The 22550-nt window shown below is 44.9% G+C and overlaps 1 pseudogene; it reads right to left on the reverse strand.

Moving 5' to 3' along the window:
- Positions 1-7703: 7703 nt before the first annotated feature.
- Positions 7704-8450, reverse strand: LOC102009416 (annotated as a pseudogene).
- Positions 8451-22550: the final 14100 nt, after the last annotated feature.

The raw sequence follows: 22550 nt of genomic DNA on the forward strand, positions 1-22550 counted from the left end.
GGGTTTTGCTAAATTGCCCAGGCTGGGCTCCAACTTGCCATACTCCTGCCTCAGCCTCCCAGAGCGCTGGAATCACAGGCATGTGCCACTGTGCCTGGCTGTTTTGTTTTGTTCCTTTTAACTTTCATCTTCACATTGGTTGATTGCAGGCACAAATCCCACACAACTCTCCTACCTGAATACTAAAAGAGTACATTTTCTGATAAACAGGTTGAATCCAAATAAATTCCAAACTGTTGCATAATATGGAGATAAAATATTTTGGACCCAAGGCTCAAAGCTAATTAGAAGCAGCAGGGGCCACAGATTGAACTACTTCCAGCCTCTTTGTGCTACACTGTTTGCTTGCCCTGGCCTGTTAGTCCTATATCCCTTGCTGCAGGAAGCAGCCATATTGAAATACAAATTTTACTTGTTTCTTTTTTAAGAAGAAAAACAAATAAATGATTTATTCCAAGAATGTACAGGAACTTATATTCCAAACGTCCATAAATACATATTCTAGGAACCCTTATCACGTCAGAACCCTATTTCAGCTTCTCTTTAATCTTTTTAAACATCCTGTTACATAAATTGCAGCTGCATCTATAGCAGGAAGAATAATAAGATAATAACTGGTCAAACATCAAAAGCACACACCGTGCGTCTTCTGTCCACCAGCACCATGTTCTTAGGGTCCCCCCTCCTTAACCACACTAATGTATTTTTTGTTTGTTTGTTTCTTCTTTTTCCTTTCCCCTGAGTAATTACTATGAATTTTTGCCAAGTCAGGATTTTTTCTCAGAAAGAAACCCAAGATAATAATAAAAAAGCAGACAAACAGTACCTGAACATAGGATGTAAACTTTCTGAGGGTCCAGCCCTCCCTTTGATTTCTTTCTCTATATTGAGTGGGATGCACTGCACGTCCTCAGCTTTGTAAGAGGGAGAAGGCTTGTGCCTGACCCGTGCTAGGGATTTTCTCCTGACCTCACAGGATGAACCTGGAGCTCTCCTTACCACCCAGTATTTGCTAAGAACTGCGCAAATTGTCCCATGTGGGCTGTGAGTCTAACATATGCAGATATACATACAGAGGCGTTTCTTTTTATCTTTTTTTTTTTTTTAACAGGGTCTCACTATGTAGTTTGGGCTGGCCTTAAACTCATTACATAGCCCAAGCTGGCCTCAGACTTACTGGTGATCCTCCTGTCTCAGCCTCCCAAGTGCTGGGGTTTTGGTATGCACCACCATGCCTGGCTCTCCCAGAACCTTTCTGACAAATGGTTGCCAGTCAAATTCAGTTATTTGTTCTAACAAGGACATAGTTCCCTATGTTGTGAGCAGCCTATTCCACTGCTGGACAGTTCTCATCAGAACTTCTTAGGACGTGTTTAGCCGGGCATGCTATCAAACTCCTGTACTTCCAGCACTTGGGAGGCTGAGGCAAGAGGATCACCATGGGTTCAAGGCCAACCTGGGCTACATAGTAAATTCAAGGCCAGCCTGAACTACATAGCAAGACTGTGCCTCAAAAAACAAACAACAAGAAAAACCATGTTTGCTTCAGCTAGGCCAGTGGTAATGAACCTATGGCATGCATGCTACAGTAGGCATGCAGAGCCCTCTCTAATGGCATGTGAGCCAAGAACAGTTATTTTTTCTAAACTAAAACCTCAGTATTCAGGTTCAATTGCAGTGTTGGCACTTTGCAATAAATAAGTGGGTTTTTGATTGCAGTTTGGGTATTCTTCTCTAAAAGTTTTGCCATCTCTGAGCTAGGCTGTGGTGGCAAATGCTGTAATCTAATACCAGCACCCTGGGAGGCTGAGGCAGGAGGATCACCAGGGCAATTTAGAAATTTAGTGAAGAGCCGGGCATGGTGGCGCACACCTGTAATCCCAGCACTCGGGAGGCTGAGGCAGGAGGATCATTGTGAGATCGAGACTAGCCTGGGCTACAAAGTGAGCTCAAGGCCAGCCTGAACTGCTTAGCGAGACTCTGTCTCCAAAAAAAAAAAAAAAAAAAAATAGAAATTTAGTGAGACCTTGTCTCAAAGTTTAAGTGGGGAGGAGGGAGGCCCTGGATATAGCTCTACAGAAAAATGTCTACCTCCCTTCCACAAGACATTGCTTTATACATTTGAGAGCTGCTAATGTATCAGCAAGTCTCATAATCACACTGAATGAGGGCATGACTATCCAAAAGTTAACAGTAGTTAGCTCTGGAAGGTAAGATTGTGGTTCTGTTTTTATTGCCTTGTTTATATGTAAAGTATAATTTTCACAATAATAAAACTTCCTTGAATAACACTGACATTAATATTTTGCATTTCTTCTAGATGCTAGTTCCTAGCCTGTCTACCTAATTTTCCTACAATAACCCTGAAGGATAGTGACTATAACTATCCCTATTGCATAAATGAAACTAGGGCCCAAGGTCACAGAGCTAGTAATATGTGGCTGAAGGAAACTGAAATCCAGATTTGTCTGTGTCTTTTTCATTTTGTTTTGCAGGATTGGGTGTTAAACTGGGTGCTGAGCCACTTCCCATGGAGCTGCATCCCCATCCCTTTTTCTTTTTTATTTTTAGACAGGATCTTGCTGAGTTGCTAAACTGCCCAGGCTGGGGCCGGGGATATAGCTCAGTAGCACAAGCGCCTGCCTGGAAAGCACAAGGTCCTGAGTTCGATTCCTGGTACAAAAAAAAAAAACTGTGCAAGCTTCACGTGGACTTTCCATCCTTCTGCTTCAGTCCCCAGCGTGCCGGAATCATGGGTGTGCACCATCATGCCTGGCTCAGGTGCGCCTGATTTTTAATCAAGCCTTTCGTAATAAAGAATTTATTTATTTTGGCAGCAAGGATTAGGGAGTAGTTGTGGTATCCAGAAATTAGTGCAATATGCTAGGTTTGATTAGAACAGCTCAAAGTACACAAAGATTATTACATCCTTTCATGGGACACAGTGCACTCTATTGATGACCCAAAGACTGCATTTGTACTTGAGTGAATTAATATTTGTGGTCAGTTTTACTGGACTCAGAGACTTCTGAAGTGAAGAATGGGTGGTAAGGACGTCGATGACTTCACAGCTAGGTCTGTTCGGAGGTGGGGCCTTGTCCAGGAAGTGTGTCATGGGGACATAAGCCTGGGGACTATATCTGGCTCCTAATCCCATCCTCTCTGCTTCCCAGCTGCCATGAATTAAACAGATGTACTCCACTCCATCCGCAGTGATGTTTCTGCCTTGGAGCCAGCTGACCATGAACTGAAACCTCAGGAAATGTGAGCTGAAATAAACCTCTCCTCTGTTTATAAGATTATTTTCAGCCGGGCATGGTGGTGCACACCTGTAATCCCAGCACTTGGGAGGCTGAGGCAGGAGGATCACTGTGAGTTTGACACCAGCCTGGGCTACAAAGTGAGCTCAAGTCTAACTTCAACTGCACAGCGAGACCCTGTCTCAAAAAGACAAAAAAAAAAAATTTTTTTTTTTTTTTTTTTTTTTTTTTTTTTTTTTCTTTTTGTCTTTTTGAGACAGGGTCTCGCTATGCAGTTCAGGCTGGCCTTGAGTTCACTTTGTAGCCCAGGCTGGTCTCAAACTCACAATGATCCTCCTGCCTCAGCCTCCCAAGTGCTGGGATGACAGGCATGTGCCACTATGCCCAGCTCAAGAATGTTTTTGTTGTAGTGCCAACTGCAAACAACACTATAAAGCATGATTTCTCTTTGTTTTTAATAAAACAGTGGTACATACCTGTAATCCCAGCTATTTGGAAGATTGAGGCAGGAAAATTACAAGTTCAAAGCCAATTTAGGCAACTGAGTGAGACCCTGTTTCAAAATCAAATTTAAAAATTTGCAAATAAATATTTTTTTAAAGTAATCACTTTTTGTAATCACTTGCTGAAAGACAAAAAAATCTATATTGAACACATGTGCATTTCTATTTATCTGTAGTTAAGTATGAGCAATTAGACAGATTGGTTACTGGGAGGGGGTAAGAATTATGGTGTAAAAGAAGAGGAGGAAGGAAGGTAAAGTCAAAGAAAGGAAAAATAAAAACCAGAGGATTTTTTTCCTTTTTTTTTTTTTTTTTAATTTGTTTTAGTTTTCTTTCTATGAAAAAAATTTTTTTTTTGTAAGCTCTACTTGAGCCAACAATCTGCTACCATAGGTAAAATACTGTATTCGTCAGCCTTCTATTGCTGGGACAAAATACCTGTTACTCACAACTAAACAGAGGAGAGGTTTATTTTAGCTCATGGTTCCCAAGGTTTCAGTTCACAGTCAGCTGGCCCCAAGGCAGAAACATCACAGTGAAAGGAGTGGAGTACATCTGCCTCCAGCTCACAGCAATCCTCCTCCCTTTGCCTCCTGAGTGACTAGGATTGCAGACATGCCACCATGCCTATTCCTTGGGAGGCTGAGGCAGGAGGATCATTGTGAGTTTGAGACCAGCCTGGGCTACAAAGTGGGCTCAAGTCCAGCCTGAACTGCATAGTGAGACCCTGTCTCAAAAAGACATAACAACAATAAAAGTCTTAATAAGCATCTCAAATCCCAAGCTTTATCTCTGCAACTATGGTAAACCCAGTCTGTAACAGATTAGAAGCCACTGAAAGATTTTTTTAAAAAGATCCAAGTGCTGGGGATATAGCTCAGTGGTATAAGCGCCTGCCTGGCAAGTGCAAGGTCCTGAGTTCAATTCCTGGTACAAAAAAAAAACACCACAAATAAAAAAATCCAGGCATGGTGTATGTGTGTGTGTATACGCCTGTAATCCTAGCACATAGGAGGCTGAGGCAGGGGAATGGCCAAGAGTTTGAGACCACTCTAGTCTACATAGGGAGACTCTGTCTCAAAAACAAACAACAATAACTAAACCACTCCCAAAACAACAAAAAATTCAAACATATGATTTAGTTTTCAAACTGGGCATGGTGATATATGTCTGCAATCCCAACCCTCTGAGAGGTTGAGGCAGGAGGATTGAAAACACAGTGCCCCACCCTGGGGCAACTTAGCCACTTCCTGAGACCCTGTCCCAAAATAAAAAATTTTAAAAAGGGGTGGGGCAATAGCTCAGGGTGAAGGCCCTGAGCGCAGTTTTTTCCTCTGAGCACTCCTCACGCTTTGCCATCTGACTTCCCCTCGTCCTTCAGGGCCCGGCTTGACACTCTGCTTGGCACTGCCTCCTCCCTGGGGAGGCGAGTTCCACTAAGGTGCACAGAACCCCTGTGTTCTTCGAAGAAGCGCGCCTCGCAGTTGGTAGTTTTGCTTACGCTGCATCTGTGCTTATCTGTCTCGTCCACCTGCGTTCCACCAGGGGCGGGAACAGGCCCGTTTTCTACTTCACCCCGAGCCTCACACGGTAACCAGAACACAGAAGCACACGGTAAATATTTACTGAATGAGGTTTAATTCCCTTTTCTTTTTTGCCAAGTTGGCAGCGAGGGTTAATTTTTTTTTTTTTTTTTTTTTTTTGGAGGTACTGGGAATTGAACCTTGGCCTTCACCTGAGTATGGACCTACATCTTTTTTTTTTTTTTTTTTTTTTTTTGAGTACTGGGAATCGAACTCAGGACCTTGTGCTTGCCAGCCAGGCACTTATGCAACTGATATATCCCCGGCCCCATACATCCTGAAGCCTTAAAAAAATTTTTTTTTCTGAAACAGGTTATCACTAAATTGCTCAATTGCCCCAGCTAGGCCCAAACTTGAGATCCTCCTGTCTCAGCCTCAAGAGTGCTGGGATGAGTGACATGCACCACCACACTAGGCTTCTTGTCCTCCTTGAAGGGTGCCATGCATTCCAGAGTCAAGGCAAGGAGGAAGACCAGGAGTGACTGCAGAAAGACAACTAGATAATGTAAGTCAGGGACTTTGTCTCAGCCGGAGGAAGTAGTGAGTGCCTTTCAGTGGTCACTGTATAACTAGTTTGTCATTCTCTGTTCACATTATTGATCCTCTTTCCAATATCATAGATACAAATTTATTTTTATATAGTTTGGAGTTATGCTGCTCAGGTGCACTTTATAAGAGTCTCTTGTGCTCTAGATATTGTTACCTTTGGATATCCTTTGTAGTATAATTTAATATACTAGTATTAGAGTACTTTAATATTACATATTATATATTATTATATATATTAACATTATACTACTAATAGTAGTATACTTTGTATATACTTTAATATTTATATATTAAAGTATAGTTATATCTCCAATCAATTATCAAACGTTGCTCTGAGTTGGGGCATAGCTCAGTGGTAGAGGGTATGCTTAGCGTGTGTGAGGCCTTGGGTTCAATCCCTAGCACCACTAAAAAGGAAAGAAAAAGCCAGGCATGATGCACACTTGTAATTCCAGCACTCTGGGAGGCTGAGGCAGGAGGATTATAAATTGGAGCCCAACCTTAGGCTTATATCTAGATGTCCCTCCAAAACCTCATGTGGTCATAGATAGGGAGTTTTGAAGGTGGCTGGATTAGAGTGTGTGAATGTGGGTTAAGGGTGTGATACTGGGACTAAGGGTGTGGCTAATGGAAGCCTCACCCTGGGTATGGGTGGCACCAATCAAAAGGCTTGTAGCCTGGATGAGATAAAAGGGAAAAGCAGGCTGCTGCTGCTGTCTGGCTGCTTCCTGGCTGCCACGCCCTTAGCTGTTTCTCCTCTCGGATGCCCCTCTGCCATGCGGCCCTGCCTTAGAGCCAGCCGGCTATGGAGTGAACCCTCTACACCTGTAAGCTGAAATAAATCTTTCCTTCTTTAACTTGTAGGTGTCGGCTGTTTTGTCTTAGCCATGAGAAGAGTAACTATGATACCAGACAATTTAGCAGCTTAGTGAGACCCCCATCTCAAAAAAATGAGCTGGACCGGGCATGGTGGTGCACGCCTGTAATCCTGGTACTTGGGAGGTTCAGGAAGGAGGATTGTTGCGAGTCTGAGGCCAGCTTGGGCTACAAAGTGAGCTCTAGGCCAGCCTGAACTGCATAGCAAGACCCTGTCTCAAAAAAAGGGGCTGGGATGTACCTCAGTGTGAAAGCCTTAACTTCAATCAGTACAGCAAAAAGAAAAAAAGTGAAAGAAAAAAATGCCTTAAAAATTCTCTAATCTTTTGCTCTAAGATTATAACAGAATTATGTACAGCAGAATCTCTCTCTCTCTCTCTCTCTCTCTCTCTGCCCCTTGCTTTCCCCTCCCTTTCGTAGTACTGGAGAACCCAGGGTCTTCACTCTGAGCTACATCTTCACCCCACTTTTAAATATTTTACATTTTGAGAACGGGTCTTGCTAAGCCACTGTGCTGCCCAGGCTGGGTTTGAATTTACAGTCTTCCTGCCTCAGCTCCCCCGAGTGCTGGGTTTACAGGTGTGTGCCACCCGCCCCCGCAGCATGAGTACAGCAAAACCCCATCAAATAAATAAATAAGCAGACTAAAATCAGACTGGCCAAATGGGGAGAATAGTAAACAGAATAAAATGTTGAGAGAAAAACAGTGATTAAATTGTTGGGCACAAGTCTTTAAGCAAAATTCCTGCGTGTGATGCTTTTGCCTTTCCTGTGTAGTTTGGGAAGTAATAATGTCCTCAGTCTCTCCTTGACAATCAGGATTTTCACCCCTTCCTGAGGGGCTTCCCTCCTAGGTAGAGAAGGTGGTACCAAGGTAATGAGGGTACATTTTGGGGGTTTGGGGTTTTTTGTTTGTTTGTGTTTGTTTTTTGCAAGACCCCAACAGTGCTTTATTTTTTCTTCTCAACATCCTGCTCTGCAGCTTCCTTGGCTCTCTCCGCCTGGATGCCGAAGAGCCGGCGTTGGCACGGGCCACGCGCAGACTGGCGAATGCCTCGAAGTTCTTTTCCTCCTCTGTGATGACCCTGGCCTTCTCCTTCTTGTAGGCGTTCCTGATGGGCATCACAGGTCCTGTCAGCGGGGTGGCCAGTTTGAGTTCTTCAGCAGAGCTGTCTCCCTTCTTGGGGGCCGACGGCTTCTTGGGGAAGACGATGAGCTTGGAGCGTACTCCTTCAGCCGCTGCACGTTGGCCTGCAGGGACTCGGTGGATTTGTTCCGCCTCCTCGGGTCCACCGAGATGCCCCTGGTCCGGGCCTCCTTCCTGTGAATACCAGCCACCCGCAGCTCCTCCAGGCCGAAGCCCCTGCCGGCTCGGACCTTGGTGTGGTACCGCACCATGGAGCAGCACACGATGGGCCGGGCGGGTCCGGACGCGGGGCGCCGGGCGTGGGGCGATGCGGCGCACCTTCGCCTGCCGGGCCTTGCGCCTGCGGATCTTCCCAGCGGGCTGATTGAACCACGCAGCCACGCGCCGCTGCCAGTCCTTGTGGGAGTGGGGCTTCAGAATCATGCCATGCCGGCTGGGCGCCATGGCTGCCTCTTAGGCTGCGGATCAGCTGAACGGAAAGGAACCTTTTGTTGTTGTTGTTGTTTGGGGTTTTTTTTTCCGGTACCGAGAATCGAACTCACAACCTCGCACTTGCCAAGCAGGCTCTGTGCCGCTGAGCTAAATCCCCAGTCAGGAACCTTTTTTGTTCTTTTTGAGACAGGGACTTGATATGCAGTTCAGGCTGGCCTTGAGCTCACTTTGTAGCCCAGGCTGGCCTCGAATTCACAATGATCCTCCTGCCTCAGCCTCCCGAGTGCTGCGATTATAGGTGTGCGCCATCACACCCGGCTGAAGATACATTTTGGAGCAAGCATTACATCTTCCCGCCCTTCTGGATCACACCCTGTGCTAAGCAGCCTCTTCTAACCCTGGACGCTTCTTTATTTAGGCTGAATCAGTTTCTGATAGTTAGAGTGGCTGGGGGAGGGGTCAGGAAAAGGGACTTCTTATAATACAGTGTCTTTTTTGACCTTTTGAATTTGTAGGATAGTGCATTGTTTAAAAATTTAAGTTGTTATTAAGAAGACTTGATTAAGAAGAGAAGAGAAATTCCAGATTTGGTTTTCTGACCAGCGTACCTTTCTGGGTTTACTTTTCATGGCCAACTTGTTCGTTTGATTTGTGATTTGGGGCTGTGAAGTTTTAGTTTGAGGAACTCTCCCTGTAAATTACACCCAGGTTATCTCACAGAAACAGATCAGCTTATGCATGACATCTCCTTTCTTCCGCTGTACTCTCTGTGTCCCACCAGCATGCAACATGTTTTGTTCCAACAGGCTGAGCGCTTGGAGGTCAGAATGCAGTCACACCCCCGCCCCGCACTTCACTAGCTGTGTGACCCTCTGCACGGCAGTAGACGCTCTGGATTTTGTGTGCCTGCGCCAGGCAGGGGATAGCAGGTCCACCAGATTGGGCTCAAAGCGTGCGCTCCGACTTCTGGCTCTCCCACTTTGCTGCTGCTAGCTAAGCTTTGGCATGCTGCTTGGCCCTCGAGTTTCAGGGTCTATAAAATGGGGCTAATACTTCGATTTTACTTTGTTACATGGGAACAGCCAACTCCATAAAGCTCGCTGTGCAGATTCCTTACCTCTCAAAGTGCTTTATAAAATGTACAGCAGAAAGCAAAATTTGTGGCTCTTTGAGCACCAGGCTGTGAATCTCTCTGATCTTTCTAAATTGTGATTGAATTCCAGACAAGATCTGTTTTTCTAGTTGGGAATTAGGCAAGCTTTTGACAGAGTTCGCCCCAGGCAGCAGGACGAGGGCTGAGGGCTGAGGGCCAAGGATTTCCCTGCTGGAAGGGAAGCCTGCGGTAGACACTGTTCTTCAGTGCCTGGCTGTGGGCTCACCCCCTGAGGAGCACGGAACCTGCTCCAGCCCTTCGAAACACTTTATCGAAAACTTAAACACAGATGCCAAAACTGACAAGAATGATGATGCTAATAATAGCAAAGCCAGAGCTGGTAGTGCGTGCCTGTAGTCGCAGCTATTCCGGGGCTGAGGCAGGAGGATCTCTTGAGCCCAGGAGTTTAGGGGTAGTCTGAGCATATAGTGTCTTAAAAAACGAAACACCAAAACACACACACAAACACACTCGTGCACACAGTGCTTCGTATACTGTATAATGAAGCACATCTGCTGCTCATAGGCTGTCCTGTGCCCTGGGAGAGGCCAGCGCAGTGATTTCAACACAGGGATTTCACACAGCACGGTGATTTCAACACAGTACTTTGAGGCTTTATTGCATTTTCTATTCCTTTGAAGTGATATATTTAGAGAGAGATATACATATCTCTATATATTAAAATTTTTACATCAGGGGAAAACTTTTTAAAAAGGATCACATTGATGAGTACATTCTCAAAAGCATTGAGATATTGTACTAGACACTGAAATGGGATAATCACGGTTAACTCACCAGACATAGTTCTAGGCAGCAGCAGGGTGTGTGCGTTTAAGTTGAGTTTCATGTATAAATCACAGGTAAACTGTTTCTCAATACATTATCTGTTTTCTTCCTTTCTTACTTAAAAAAAAATTACACACAATAATATGTAAAATGATAACCATTGATAATTTCCTACCATTTTGTCTGTAATTTGCTAAGTCCCCCCTATTATTATGTTATCCTTCTTTTATTCTTTAAAAGAAAAAAAAAAAGAAAAAAAAAATTACACACAGAACTAAGTGTGGTGGCACATACCTGCAATCCCAGCACTATGGGAGGCTGAGGCAGGAAGATCGTAAGTTCAAAAACATAAAAAGGCATGGAGGTATAGCTCAGTGCAAAGGCCCCAGCTTCAATCTGCAGTTTAAAAAAAAAAAATTGCATGTATAATTCACAAACTCATTCTCAGGGTGGAGGAGCCAACACAGAGCAAAGAGACATAAGGGCCTTCTCCACTCTGTCAGCCTCCCTCCCCCAGTGATAGAGCCCCTCACCGGAGCTAACCACAGTTACCACTAGGCTGTGTATTCCAGGCCATTTCCAAATTAAAGTTTCATTCTTGCTATCTTTAAGTTGCTCCCTTAAGCAAAAAAGAGACTCTAGAAAGAGCGAGAAGAAAGTGGGATTCAGTAACCTGCAAACCATGCTGGGCAGGAAACTTTTTCAAAACGCAACATGCAGAGTGCAAGTAGCAGCTTCCAGACAGGGCATCTGGCCACCTTCCCCTCAGTAAATACTGCTGATTGACTGGCTCTGGCCTGCCAGAAACAGCCAGACCCAGGAGACCTGACAAAACACAAGGTCCTGCACTTTATATTGATTCTTCATGCTCATCTGTCTCCCTGTGCCCTGGGAACTGCTGGGGCGGGAGTAGCTTTTACAGTAGCAAGGACACACTTCTCTTCTTCTGTTTCTTCTCTAAAGGTTAATGTCAAAGATCTGTCCAGGCCAGGCCAGAGAACATTACATAAGAGATACTGCTGCTATATTTACCTCCTCGCTTGCCTTTCAAGCAAAGCAATTTGCACAATGAAAACTGACAGAGACAAACTGTCCTCAGTTACCTTCAGAGGGGAAAAGTATTGAATTTTAAAGCTGTGTCTAATTTTACTTTGTGGTAATTCCTTTAGCAGCTACTTGGACTTTTAGCAGCATCCTTTTCCTATCTGGGCATAGTGGTGCACGCCTGTGATCCCAGCACTCAGGAGGCTGAGGCAGGAGGATCTGTTGCAAGTTCGAGACCAGCCTGGGCTACAAAGTCAGCTCAAGGCCAGTCTGAACTCCATAGTGAGACCGTCTCAGAAAAGGTCAAGAGAGGCTGAGGATTTAGCTCAGCGGCACAGCGCCTGCCTGGCAAGCGCGAGGTTGTGAGTTCAATTCCCAGTACTGGAAAAAAACCAAAACAAACAAAAAAAATCAAGAGTAAGTAAATAAATAAATACAGATATCCTTTTCCTTCCTTATTTCACACCCCTCCCCCACACTGGAAGTGGAAGTCCAGGCTTTTGCACTGAGCTACATGCCCAGGTCTTTTCATTTTTTCTTTTGAAGACAGGCTTGCTGAACAGACAGGAGACTTACGAGCAGATGCACCTCTGCATTTGCTTTGGTCGAAACATGTAGACCTCTGTACCTTCATTCACTGACCCCCTATGGATCAAATGTTTTTATTTTCCAAGCCTCAGTTTTTTGCTCTGGGTAAAATAGGACAGATCAGTAGTATTTCACCTGGAAGCATATTGTTAGGAAAATAAATGTGGATAAAGTCTTGCTGAGTGTGGTTAATTCAGTTCTGATTTAATTCAACAAACAACCCCCACCCTGTTGTTGCCACCGTCTTTTTTTAAACAAAGCCTCACTACGCTGCTCAGGCTGGAGGTGAACGCCTAGGCTCAAGGGGCCACAGGTGTGCACCAGGACACCCGCTCAAAGTGCCACAGTGTGGCAGGAGGTACTGCCATGAGCAAGACAAAGGGGTTTACAAGCTGATGGCTGGTAAGAGATAAATTTACAAAGAGCCATAATCTCTTAATCTGCAGCAAATGATAAGGGTCTCAAGGTTCATATGAGGGAATGCTGAGGGAATTAGGAAGAGATTAGGGGAGCTTTATAAGAAGGAGGTGTGGAATTTGAGATGGAAAGGGACCAGAGGACATTCTAGATAGAAAAAAGAAAGGTGTGGAGGAGCAGAAGCTCAGCATGTGCTCAGGGAAGGACTAGCACGGGCTCACGTTGAGAAGCTATGGGCCATCGGTCGGGTTCATGTTGGAGAGGCCAAGAAATCTGTCACTAAATCCATGGATAAGGGAGCATTGCTGATGCTTTAGGCGAGGAGTGACATGATTAAAACAGTGCTATCGGGCAATTCACAGGGAAGCTGTAGTAGTGGTGGGGACACATTGAGGGAGAAAGGCTTACATGTGTTAGAGTGGAGCAAAGAGTCACGGTCCCTTGAAAAGTCATCCACAGTGCATTTCTGTCAAGTACTGTGCAAGGGAGCTTTCCCTCCTTCACCAAACCTACCTCAGGTGGGCTTTCTTTTTTCCCAAGAGTACACAGATGGAGTGGCATTTCAGATGGGAGGGGACACGAGGGCACTCCAGGTTGGATAAAGGCTCCTGGCTCCCCATAGAGGATGAGCTTCTTGAGAGTGGGCCTTTGTGCTTTGCCTCTTCCTGTCCTCTGTGGCAGAGGCCTAAACCCCTCCGTGCTGCGGGCAACCTCTTCGCTGGGGGTAACAGACCTGTCCTCTTCAGGGTAGACACTTGCCCGCGCTCTAGTTTCAGCCATTTCCACATTTCACCATTGAAAAAAAGGGATTGTAAGCCGGGCGTGGTGGCGCATGCAGCACTTGGGAGGCTGAGGCGGGAGGATCTTCGTAAGTTCGAGACCAGCCTGAGCTACAAAGTGAGCTCAAGGCCAGCCTGAACTTCAGAGTGAGACCCTGTCTCAGAAAGGCAAAAAAAAAAAAAAAAAAAAGAAAAAGAAAAAAAGGGATTTAATTGGTTGGCTGATAGGGAATCAGATGTGCCTATGTTATAGTGAAAGATAAATGTGGGGTATGGTTCTTTAAAAAAAAATTTAGGATATTTATCAAGTAGACATCTCACAATTTTATTTTTGGTGGTACTGGAGATTGAACCCCCGGCCTCCACTGAGCTAGATCCCAGCCCTTTCACTTCCTTCCTTCCTTCCTTCCTTCCATCCTTCTTTCTCCCTCCCTCCCTTTCTTTTTTTGAGATAGGATCTTACTAAATTGTTAAATTGCCCAGGTGGGTTTGCATTTGTGATCTTCCTGCCCCAGCCTCCCAAACAGCTGGGATTACAGGTGTGCACCCCCACACCAAGCTGGTGAAGGCTCTACCACTGAGCCGCAACCCCAGCCCACATCTTGTACTTGATATGTGTATGTATGTACACAGATAGGCAGCGCAGTCCTAGAGACAGAACCCAGGGCCTTCAAACCGAGCTACATTCCCCACTTACTTACTTATTGTTTGCTTATGCATCTGTCCTGATATAGGGTCTTGCTAAAGTGCTCAGGCTAGTTTCAGACATTTGCCCTCCTGCCTCCTAGGTGGGCACGACCACGCCTGGCATCCTGGGCTTTAATTGTATCATCTCACCGCATATAGCTGGCATCTCTGAGACAGTTAGTTTTATTTTACAGGTGAGGAAAACTGATGCACAGAGAAGTTCAAGATTTGGGGGGCTGGGGATTTAGCTCAGAGGCAAAGTGCCTGCCCGGCAAGCGCAAGGTCATGAGTTCGGTTCCCGGTACCGGAGAAAAACCAAAAAAAAAAAAAAATTTGGTCAACAGCTCATGGTAAACAACAAAGCAGGATGTTAACTGTGTCTGCCCTCAGTCCCACTGTGTTTTAAAAATGTCTTTACCCTCCCCTCCCTCCCCACCCCCCAATTCTCATCGAGAGTGAAGTCCATTATTTTAACCCTGCGGACTACATGTTCTACCTTACGGTCCTAGATACCAAAGTCAACATAGCCGCAGTTCTTCTGTCCATACAGTCCTAAAGCAGTGGTCCTGTCGCCTGAGTGTCCCTGAGCCTGCCCCTTACCCTCACAGGCACGCCGCAGCCCCAGCCCCCAGGATGTTTACTGAAGGGGTCTGGGGCTTTGGTTTAAGACTCTGTTCGCAGGGGTTAAACTGCACTAGCATAGCCCTTTCACTACGAAGTATCTCTCAAGGGTAGCTCCCAATGCTTCAGGAGATTTTAGCCTGCTAAACAAACATCATTCACTCATGTCTCCCTTTTCCTTTAAGGTAACCAGCAAAACCTGTGGGACTCGAGGCAAAAGCAAAGGAAACAAGTCAAAGAGGCCTGAAAAGAGCTGACAGTTTCTATTAGGCTCTTTGCAACCGCCCCTCCCCCATCTGCACTCGCTCCTCTGACAGGCTGGGGGAGGGGCGGGGAGTGACGCTGTGGGGAGGGGGTGCCCTCAGGACCCATGAGGGAAATAGATCCCAGGTCCACCACAGCCCGGGCTTTTTGGAAGCTCCATCTGATAAGAAGCGGGTTGGGAAAGGGGAGAGACCGGGTACTGAGTGAGAAGGGAGGAGGGAAGGGTGATGAGAGGAAGAAAACAAGAGCCCAAGGGGAAGGGAGCTGCTCTGGGTATTCGGCCTTGAGCATGTTTATAGCTTTTAGCCAATTCACTAAATTAGGGCCTACTTTGCTTCAGTTGAAAAGAAGGCATTGTATTAAGATGGAGAGATTACAGATTTTGCATAGAGGCACATTTGGGTTTCAACTCCTGCTTTTTTTCACTCCCTCTATAACTTCTGAATCTCATAGAATAAAATAATTATTCTTGTAGTTGTTATGTATGAGATAGGATATGTAAAAAATAAAAAAATCCTGAGCTACATACACACACACACACACACACACACACAAATCCTGGTATTAATAGGCATTAACTGAAATTTTAAGAATTACCTTTATGTATGGAATATTTTTTTGAGACAGGGACTCCTTCTGTACAGTAGTTCCTTGAACTCACAGCAACCCTCCTGCCTCAGCCTCCCTAGTGCTGGGATTACAGGTTTGTGCCACCATGCCCAGCTTTTACATAAGGATTTTGAGGCCTCAGAATTACAGGATTTACACAGTCCACATACTCAGATATTTTTAGTCAAGATAAATTATGAAACAAACAAAAGAACATAATCTTAATGAATTTGCTGATCCTCAGGGAGGGTACAATGTGAGAAACCTACTAAACTGTCAAAATTTTGCATTTCCCATTTTTGGGGGATTAGATAGTTATTTTCAAAGTGAAGGCCACCAAGAATATACTAAGTGGCTTTATTTCAAGTTGGATCCTTTTTTTCCAAGTTAGATCTTCAGATAGAATTCTTTTTTTCTATTTGAGAGTCCTCATTCCAAGACCTTCTGTGTTGGAGGTGTGACATTTAGGGGTGCCGTTTCAGCTTCCAAGCTTCTACTCGGCTTTTTGTTTGTTCATTTTGCTTGCTCAGATGCCAAGGCTTAGCACCAAGGTCCTGTCTAAACCCACAGCCCTGTCCGTCCCTCTCCCCAGGAGGGAGGCTGGGGGAGGAAGGTGAGCTCCCAGGCACAATGTTAAGTGGCCTCCAAGAAAAGGTATCTTTTGTTTGTCCTTGTTTTAGTGCCAATCTTTGCATTTTCAATGTGTATTCTTTTTTGTTTGTTTGTTTGTTTTTTTCCAGTACCGGGAATCAAACTCATGACCTTGCACTTGCCAGGCAGGCGCTGTGCCACTGAGCTAAATCTCCAGCCCCTTCAATGTGTATTCTTAATTTCCTTTAATTAAAGTCCTTTAATTTTAAAGTGAGTAAAATAAAATAAACCACTTTATTATACTTGATTTAAAAACTCAAAGAATGAATAGGTTCAGAGGGCTACTTCTCTTCTTTGCCTCATACCCGAGGGTGGTCCCCTGGGAAACTGATTTAGTCAGATGGGTGGACAGAGAGATTTCTCCAATGTAAGCATATTCCAGAGACAGGAAAAGAAGATCGGTGGATATTTGATGGATTTCTCTCAAACTGGTCAAGAGCTCTTTGCGCTCATCCAGTGACATCCTGGAGCAGCATCTCCACCAGGGACACCCTTCCCCTTCTCCCCTGGGTCAGAGTGAGCTCAGTCACCCTCAGGGAAGCCTCCTCCTGACCTCCCCATAGCAGTGTCGGTGGAGCTGAGCTTAGGGTTTCTGCACACTGCCTTACCCTCCAGTGCGGTGTGGTAGGTTAGCTATTATGAGTAGGCAGTTAGAAAAGCCAAAAGAAAGGGATAGGGTTGAAGGGTCGGATAAAAAAAACAGCCCACGGTAGGAGCTAGTCCAAACAGCTGTTTAAGCTTAGAAATGTAAAAGAAAACAGGAGAACCAAAGATAAAGGGTTAGGATAAGAATAGAGAGATAAGGACCTTTCACCCCAGGAAGAAAAGTTCTCAGTAGTGTGCTCAGCTGACAGCTCCTCCCTACTTCCAACTGGATTTGAGAAACTGAAGAAATGCAAGAAATGCAAAATAACCAGTTTCTTAAGAATTCATTTAAAACAAGCCTATTGCCATGTGCTCTGCGTATTCTCCTAGGAGCAGGACAAAGAACACAATTTGGACTTCGTTTTGGAATCCCCTCCTGGACCCCTACCACAGCCTTTGATTTCCACTGAAACTCTTCCTCACGTCCCCCTTTCGGTTGGCGACTTCATTCCTCCACTTTGTGAGACCAGGAGCTCAGCTCAGTTTGTACAGAATTAATTGCTTCAGTAGCATCGTAAAGGGCTGATTACACACTGACGGCCGGGGCAGAGCATATGTTTCTCAAGAGCATTTTTTTTTTGTCGTCCTTGTTTCTGACAAGTATTTAACAAGTCTTAAAGTTAGCTCACGGAAAGGCGAGAAGGGAAGAGAAGAGATGGAAGGAGTGAGGCAGGGAGGACGGAACAAACCTTACCAGCACTTCTTTTCAACCACCGACCGCATTACTGTCACCCTGGATGCCCCCACCCCGCCCGGCTCCCCTCGCTCCTAGAAAGAGCACGGTTTCCCCACTTGCCAGGCAGGGAATGTCAGTAGAGTTTCCTGTTTTGAAAATGAGCCAAAATGCATGTGAAGTCCCCAGTTCCTCAAAACTGGCTCAGAAGCAGACAGGGTGTTTATGCACTGATAGCATTAAAAAAAAAAAAAAAATTCAGTTTCTTTCAAAACCTTTGTTCTGAGTCCAGGTTAGCCCTGTGAAGAAGTTGAAAGTTCCAGCTCTGTTTGTGATTCTGATGATGACTTGAGGGCCTTCCCTTTGCTTCAGTTTGTTCATCCATAAAATGAGTCTGCTTTCATTTGTGAGACTCCTGATCCACTAGGCAGTTGTGTCATCAATTTATGACAGGTTGGGACCGGCATTTTACAGTTGAAATCCGAGTGTACCGTTTGCGGTGAGGTAAAGATCATCTCGGGACATTTGGTTTTGGTTGTATTTTAGGTCACAGGTGCTAGATCGCGGCAAAAAATGTACTTACTGTGGGTCGAAATTAAACAAAAAGATTTCAAGAAAAACAACAGAAACTAACGAGAGCAAAATGTAAAAAGAAGTTGTACAATATGGTTAAAAAAAAAAAAAAGGCCCTTCTCATCTTAATCCACACGAATTTGGCAATATAACCATTCTAACAGAGGGGAAAGAATGACTGACAGGAAGTGAAGAGGTACTTTAGAATAGTTCAAAACAGGAAGCACTCTACAGAACAGGAGGAACCGAGAGAAAGACACCAGAAGGGTAAAAACAGACAAATCTCTTCAAAAGGGTTGTTCAGCTTGGGCCCGCGCTGCTTTTTCAGCTTTAAGACTCTGCCTTGTCTGTTACCTTTGTTTCTGGGCTGGAAGGAACACTGTTTTCAGGGAGCCGGTCCCTCCAGCCCCACCCCTCCCCTCTCCGGTGGTTATTTATAGTCTTTAAGCCCTTCCAACTCCTCTCCCCCCACCCCCAGGCACGCGGGGAAGGGTAGGTGCTGGGTCTAATTACTACTGGGATCTGGCTCAGCCTCTGTTCCACCCTGGTGGTCTGCAGCACGTACTCCACATACTCTCTGTGCCTGGAATGTGGTGCGGTGGTGTCGGGGTGGATACCAGGGGCAGGTGAATTGTAGATTAAGTCTGTGGTGTAGGGGCACAGGGGAATTCCCCCTCCATCCTCTGAAGTTTCCCTGGAATAAACTGGGAATTATATGGGAGAAACAGAAGTTTATTAAGGTGCCGAGGGGGTGTGTGTGTGGAATCACAGCACCGGAAAAATCACAGGAGTGTTATCAGCCACTAGCCCAGCATGAGTGAAAAATTTATGTACCAAGCCTAGTGTGGTGGCCCACACCTGTAATCCCAGCAGGGGAGGCTGAGGCAGGAAGATCAAAAACCGTAGGTTCAAACACAGTACCCCCCCCCAAAAAAAAAGAAAAGAAGAAAGAAATGAAATTTATGGAGCTCCTTTGACCGGGAGAGAGCAGGGAGTATCTGAGAAATTGTAAATGAATTTCAGAGGAACCTGATGGGATTGGAGAACATATTGTACTCTGGGGCAAAGTCCAGTGGACCTGCAGGACTAATAACAGATTGGAAATAACTCTCCAAACATTTATTTATTTTTTCCCAGTACCGGGAATCGAACTCACGACCTCGTGCTTGCCAGGCAGCTGCTGTGCCACTGAGCTAAATCCCCAGCCTCCAAACATTTAAAAAAAATTTTTAATTGAAAAATTTTTTAATTAAAAAGGTTTTGTTTTTTGAGACACAGTCTGGTTGTGTAGCTTTTGACAGACTGGCTTTGAAACCCTGTGATCCTCCTACCTCAGCCTTCTTGAGTGCTGGGATAATATAATTTTTTTTCCTTTTTTTTGTCTTTTTGAGACAGGGTCTCAATATGCAGTTCAGGCTGGCCTTGAGCTCACTTTGTAGCCCAGGCTGGTCTCGAACTCGCAATGATCCTCCTGCCTCAGGCTCCCGAGTGCTGGGATTACAAGCGTGCGCTACCTCGCCCAGCGGAAGTGATATAATTAAAAAAAAATGTTTTAAATGTTCAAAATTTGAGATAAGGTCTTGCTACATTGCCCTGGCTGAGCTAGAATTTGCAGTCCTCCTGCCTTAGCCTCTGGAGCAGCTGGGATTACAGGCCTATACCTCCACTACCAGCAGATCATAAATGACTCTTTATGGCACTAAAATGCAGGACAATGCAGTGTAACAAGTCTGTCCGGGTGAGTAGACGCACTGCCGTAAGAATTTGGTCTTCTCTGGTTCACACAGTTTCCGCAAGAAGCCTGAAAGCAATTGCATTCTTTCGGCTTCCCTATTCAGGTAGAAAAGGGACTTTGCAGAAAGGCTTTTGCTTAGCTGGGAAGGGGAGAAACAAGGGAAGAGGAGAAGAACTGCGGTGCTGAGGTAGGTTCTGAGGTTTCTCAACACGTCAAAGCCCCAGGCTTTGGGGTATCATTTTCCTAGCCCCAACATTAGCAATAATTTTCTGCTATGGAGCCAGAGACAGGAGGATCATTGCGAGTTCAAGACCAGCCTGGGCTACAAAGTGAGCTCAAGGCCAGCCTGAACTGCATAGCGAGACCCTGTCTCAAAAAGACAAAAGAAAGGAAAAAAAATTATATTATCCCAGCACCCAAGAAGGCTGAGGTAGGAGGATCACAGGGTTTCAAAGCCAGTCTGTCAAAAGCTACACAACCAGGCTCTTCCCAAGGAGGCAGTGAGGTAAACTGGAAGCGTATTTGATTCCCAGTCATCATCACAAATGTGAGAAATCCTGGTCGTGAACTACAGAGTCAGAAACGCCTCCCATTGCCCACTCCCCTCTTCCACCCCAAGCACCAGGCTTTGTTGCAGGGTGACAAGGCCAGCTAGGAAGATCTAAGCAGAGGGAGACAGAAAGGAATCTGAGTCTGTGGCCACAGCATCCTGAGCGCACCTGGGCGCACCCTATGGTTATGTCATCATCTGATCTCAGGAGCTAAGCAGGGTTCCCTGGGTTAGTACGCGGGCAGAGAAAGGGGTCTGAAACTCACTGCAAAATGGGCCTTCAGGCAAGGACAGTCTGACTTCCAAAGTTCCTTCCAATTATCACATTTTAAAAGAGAGATTTTAAAGATTTGATGAACCAATGAGAAGTGATAGCAGGGTATTTACTCCTTCGCTATGGGGGCAGCCCAGTTTAGGATAAGGAGATAAGAGGCCTCAGTGCATAAGCCTAGGCCCTCTTCTCTGGCTAGGAATGCTTCAGGACAGTGCTTAGCAGAAATCCATGGAAGAAACGAATATTGTGAAAGTCTGTGGAGGAAAATATGTTAAAAGCCATCCCTCCACCTCCCCCCAAACGCTGGTTGTAGTGGTGCACGCCTGTAATCCCAGGACAGTAATCCCAGGAGGATGAGGCAAGAGGATCACCTCAAATTGGAGGCCAGCCTGGGCTAGAAAGTGAGTTTGAGGCCAGCCTGAACTGCCTAGCGAAACCCTGTCTCAAAACAAAACAAAACAAAACAAAACAAAACAAAAAAGTCATCCCTCCAGATTCTTGGACAATCCCGAGGCTCTGCCTGGAAATCTGAAGGTGAGTAAGCTAAAAGACAGGATTTCAGGGTCCTCGTCTTTTACAATTGACCAAGCAGATGATATTTGACTTTGAGTTTGTCCTCTGTTGCTCATTCCTTTTTTGTTAAATGAATATTCATATAGACAGTAATGGCTTCCGTTGCCAGGTACCTTTAAGTTAATTTACATAAATTTTAAAAAGTGGTACTTAGAGAGATCCTGTCTCAAAATAGAAAATAAATGAAAAGGGGTTGGGATGTAGCTCAGTATAAAGGTCCTGGGTTCAGGCCCCAGCATTGCAAGGAAAAAAACCAAAAAAACAAGTAATATGAGGAGAAAAGAAGCAGCATATATTATTTCCATTTTATAAATTAATACTTTTAATTATCACATTTCAAATAATAATAGTAGAAAAGAAGCAGCAGCACATATTGTTTGCATTTTCTGAATTAGAAAACGAAGGTAGAGAGAGGTTTAGTAACTTGCCCAAGTGTGCTGAGGTATTTGTGTACGTGACTGAGTGGAGCTTGGGCTCCCTGGAGGCTGTGTGACACCAGGGTGAGTAACCTCTGTTGGCTGCTGGGGAGTAGGGCTGGAAGTAGTTAAAGAGGAAGTTAAAGACCAGTCTACACAGCACCTGCCTGCCAAGTGCAAGGTCCTGAGTGCAGTTCCCTGTACCAAAAAAAAAAAAAAAAAAGAGACCATTCTAGACCTGCTCTGGAAGAATCATGCATTCCAGCATTTCCGGGAGAGGCAAATCATGGTTATTCTGTTCCTCCCCGCATGACACTGGCCTAGAGCTACAGTCTTCTAATACATTTTTGTTCTCATAGCTTGTAAAGAAAACTCTGAAAAACCAAGTACTCCTTCATACACGTTAAAGTTGATATCTAACATTTTTTGCTGTAAGTTTAAAAGTTGTAAAATACAATTACTGTGACTATTACTATAATAAAACTATGAAATCACTTTTAAATGGATTTAGAGGAATAGGAATATCAAAATAGTTTTCTACTACAGTTAGGAATCACTAGAGGAACAGATTTTGTACAAGAAATATATATGATATATAAAGGACATTCAAAGCTGGCTTACAAGGGCCATGAGCAGAGTCAGGGTGAAAGCATGCAAAATGGCCATCTGCGCAGTGGAGAGCCAGAAGCTCCAGTCGAAAGGCAAAGGCCTGGAGCTCACTGCAAAGTCCTATGCGAGCCTGCACTGGAAGGCCAGAGGGTCTACACTGGAAGGCTCAAAGAACTAGAGATGAATATCCAAAGGTGATGGAAAAGACCGGAGCACCTTCCAGGAAGCAAAAGGGCCGACTTCCATTTTCTTTCCCTTTTTATTCCATCCGGGCTACAAGCCTATTGGTTGATACCACCCATACCCGAGATGGGTCTTTCCTATTCAGTGTGCTACCTACATATCAAGCACCACACTCAGAACTGTGCTCTGCTAGTCTACTAGATGCCTCTTAATCCATTTAAGTTGACATCACAATGAACCATCACACTGTAACTGAATTAGAAAATTTATGACTATGTTCTTCCAGTTGGAAAATTTACCTTGTTCATTTTTTCTTTGAAATTACTTTTTTTATTGTTGTCTATTTTTGTCTTTAAGACAGTATCTTGCT

This window comes from Chinchilla lanigera, unplaced genomic scaffold, assembly GCF_000276665.1.
Source record: "Chinchilla lanigera isolate Chin_1 unplaced genomic scaffold, ChiLan1.0 scaffold00034, whole genome shotgun sequence".
In the NCBI taxonomy this organism is placed as follows: Eukaryota; Metazoa; Chordata; class Mammalia; order Rodentia; family Chinchillidae; genus Chinchilla; species Chinchilla lanigera.